Raw genomic sequence first — 4,089 nt, 5'->3', positions numbered from 1 at the left:
CTTAGACATTGGGGGGTGGCCTCATGGCCATGCCTGGACCTTTATCACTTATGTATTTTCAACGGTGGAGTTTCTACACAACATAGATTAAGGGTGTGGAGCTCTGTTGTTCCTCGAGTATTAATGCAATTACTACTGTTTTCTATTCAATTCATGCTTATTCTTATTCTAAGATATTCATTCGCACTTCAACCTGATGAATGTGATGATCCGTGACACTCATCACCATTCTCAGTTATGAACGCGTGCCTGACAAACACTTCCGTTCTACCTGCGAAAGCTAGAGTGTGTATCTCTTGGATTTCTGGTCCACGACGCATGGTTGCCTATCCTAACAACAAAGCCTTCCATTCCGTGAGATCAGAGTCTTCGTGGTATAAGCTAGAATCCATTGGCAGTATTCTTGAGATCCAGAAAGTCTAAACCTTGTCTGTGGTAATCCGAGTAGGATCTGGGATGGGATGACTGTGACGAGCTTCAAACTCGCGACTGTAGGGCGTGGTGACAGACGCAAAAGGATAGTAAATCCTTTTCCTACACGATCGAGAACCAACAGCTGATTAGCCATGTGGGAAACCGTAGAGGACTATTTTCACTGAGAGGACGAGAGGTAGCCATTGACAACGGTGACACCCAACATACAGCTTGCCATGGAAAGGAGTATGAAGGATTGGATGAAGGCAGTAGGAAAGCAGAGATTCAAGAGGGATAAAGAATCTCCATATACTTATCTGAAATTCCCACCAATGAATTACATAAGTATCTCTATATTTATTTTATGTTTTATTTATCTTTTAACTTATTATAACGACATAACCATTGAATCCGCCTGACTGAGATTTACAAGGTGACCATAGCTTGCTTCAAGCCGACAATCTCCGTGGGATCGACCCTTATTCACGTAAGGTTTATTACTTGGATGACCAAGTGCACTTGCTAGTTAGTTATGCGAAGTTGTGAAAAAGAGTGATATTACAATTGTGCGTACCAAGTTGTTGGCGCCATTGAGATCACAATTTCGTGCACCAAGTTTTTGGTGCCGTTGTCGGGGATTGTTCGAGTTTGGACAACTGACGGTTCATCTTGTTGCTCAGATTAGGTAATTTTCCTTTATTTTGTTTTCAAAAAGTTTTCAAAAATCTTTCAAAATTTTTCTGCTTTTTCATTTTTCTAAAAATCCAAAAAAAATTTAATAAAATCATAAAATCAAAAATATTTTGTGTTTCTTGTTTGAGTCTTGAGTCAAATTTTATGTTTGGTGTCAATTTCTTATTTTAAATTTTCTAAAAATTTTCAAAAAAAATTCATGCATTGCATTCTTCATGATCTTCAAGTTGTTCTTGACAAGTCTTCTTGTTTGATCTTCATATTTTCTTGTTTTGTGTCTCTTGTTATTTTTCATATGCATTTTTGAATTCATAGTGTCTAAACATGAAAAGTCTCTAAGTTTGGTGTCTTGTATATTTTTCTTTTCTTGAAAATTTTTTAAAAATAAGTCTTGATATTCATCATGATCTTCAAAGTGTTCTTGGTGTTCATCTTGACATTCATAGTGTTCTTGCATGCATCATGTGTTTTGATTTATAATTTTTATGTTTTGAGTCATTTAGTTGTTTTTTTCTCTCATTAAAAATTCAAAAATAAAAAATATCTTTTCCTTATTTTCCTCATAAATTTCGAAATTTTTGGGTTGACTTAGTCAAAAAATTTTAAAACAAGTTGTTTCTTGTTAAGTCAAGTCAAGATTTCAATTTTAAAAATCTTATCTTTTCAAAACTTTTTCAAAAATCAAATCTTTTTCATTTTTCTTTTATATTTTCGAAAATTTTTAAAATTGATTTTCAAAATCTTTTTCTTAATTTTATTTCATAATTTTCGAAAACTTTACTAACAATTAATGTGATTGATTCAAAAATTTGAAGTTTGTTACTTTCTTGTTAAGAAAGGTTCAATCTTTAAATTTTAGAATCATATCTTTTAGTTTCTTGTTAGTCAAGTAATCAATTTTAATTTTAAAAATTAAATCTTTTTAAATTTCTTTTTCAAATCTTTTTCAACTAACTAATTGACTTTTTGTTTGTTTTACTATTTCTTATCTTTTTCAAAACCACCTAACTACTTTTCTTCTCTTAATTTTCGAAAATCACTAACCTTTTTTTTTCAAAAATAATTTTCAAAATTCTATCCCTCTCATCTCTTTCTATTTATTTTATTTATTTACTAACACTTCTCTTCATCTTAAAATTCGAACCCTCTCTTCCTCTCTGTGTTCGAATTTTTCTCTTCTCCTTCTCCTATTCTTATCTTCTTCTACTCACATAAAGGAATCTCTATACTGTGACATAGAGGATTCCTCTTCTTTTCTGTTCTCTTCTTTTTCATATGAGCAGGAGCAAGGATAAGGACATTCTTGTTGAAGCATATCCTGAACCTGAAAGGACTATGAAGAAAAAGCTAAGAGAAGCTAAAGCACAACAATCCAGAGAAAACCTTACAGAGAATCTCGAAAAAGAAAGAGACATGGCCGAACCCAACAATAATGCAAGGAAGATGCTTGGTGACTTTACTGCACCAAATTCTAACTTACATGGAAGAAGCATCTCAATCCTTGCCATTGGAGAAAATAATTTTGAGCTAAAGCCTCAATTAGTTTCTCTAATGCAACAGAATTGCAAGTTTCATGGACTTCCATCAGAAGATCCTTTTTAGTTCTTAACTGAATTCTTGCAGATCTGTGATACTGTTAAGACCAATGGGGTTGATCCCGAGGTCTACAGGCTCATGCTTTTCCCTTTTGCTGTAAGAGACAGAGCTAGAATATGGTTGGACTCTCAACCTAAAGATAGCCTGAACTCTTGGGATAAGCTGGTCACGGCCTTCTTGGCCAAGTTCTTTCCTCCTCAAAAGCTGAGCAAGCTTAGAGTGGATGTTCAAACCTTCAGACAGAAAGATTGTGAATCCCTCTATGAAGCTTGGGAAAGATACAAGCAACTGACCAAAAAGTGTCCTTCTGACATGCTTTCAGAATGGACCATCCTGGATATATTCTATGATGGTCTGTCTAAATTGTCTAAGTTGTCATTGGACCATTCTGCAGGTGGATCTATTCACCTGAAGAAAATGCCTGTAGAAGCTCAGGAACTCATTGACATGGTTGTAAATAACCAGTTCATGTACACTTCTGAAAGGAATCCTGTGAATAATGGGACTCCTCAGAGGAAGGGAGTTCTTGAAATTGATGCTCTGAATGCCATATTGGCTCAGAAAAAAATGTTGACTCAGCAAGTCAACATGATTTCTCAGAGTCTGAATGGATTGCAAAATGCATCCAACAGTACTAAAAAGGCATCTTCTGAAGAAGAAGCCTCTGATCTTGAGAACCCTGCAATAGCAGAGGTGAATTACATGGGTGAAGCTTATGAAACACCTATAATCCCTCATGGAGAAATCACCCAAATTTCACATGGAAGGATCAACAAAATCCTCAACAAGGCTTTAATAATGGTGGAAGAAACAGGTTTAGCAATAGCAAGCCTTTTCCATCATCCTCTCAGCAACAGACAGAAAATTCTGAGCAGAGCCCCTCTAGCTTAGCAAACATAGTCTCTGATCTATCTAAGGCCACTCTAAGCTTCATGAATGAAACAAGGTACTCCATTAGAAATCTGGAGGCGCAAGTGGGCTAGCTGAGTAAAAGAGTCACTGAAACTCCTCCTAGTACTCTCCCAAGAATACAGAATAGAACCCAAAAAGAGAGTGCAAGGCCATAACCTTACTTGGTGTGGCCGAATGCACAGAGGAGGAGGAGGACATGAATCCCAGTGAGGAAGACCTCGTGGGACGTCCTCTGGACAAAAAGGAGTTCCCAATTGAGGAACCTAAGGAATCTGAGGCTCACCTAGAGACCATAGAGATTCCATTGAACCTCCTTTTACCATTCATGAGCTCTGATGACTATTCATCTTCTGAAGAAGATGAAGGCATTGTTGAAGGGCAAGTTTCCCAGTATTTAGGAGCAATCATGAAGCTAAATGCCAAGCTATTTGGTAATGAGACTTGGGAGGATGAGCCTCCATTGCTCATTAATGA

At 36.3% G+C, this 4,089-nt stretch overlaps 1 non-coding gene across 1 annotated transcript; it reads right to left on the bottom strand.

Moving 5' to 3' along the window:
• Positions 1-2,913: 2,913 nt before the first annotated feature.
• On the bottom strand, positions 2,914-3,021 carry LOC127747330 (small nucleolar RNA R71). The gene has a single exon (XR_008009130.1). It is a non-coding gene; the product is annotated as a small nucleolar RNA R71 (small nucleolar RNA).
• Positions 3,022-4,089: the final 1,068 nt, after the last annotated feature.

Source organism: Arachis duranensis, chromosome 4 (genome assembly GCF_000817695.3).
Source record: "Arachis duranensis cultivar V14167 chromosome 4, aradu.V14167.gnm2.J7QH, whole genome shotgun sequence".
NCBI lineage: Eukaryota > Viridiplantae > Streptophyta > Magnoliopsida > Fabales > Fabaceae > Arachis > Arachis duranensis.
Note: the sequence above shows the minus strand (reverse complement) of the source record. Positions and strands in the feature narration are given on the sequence as shown.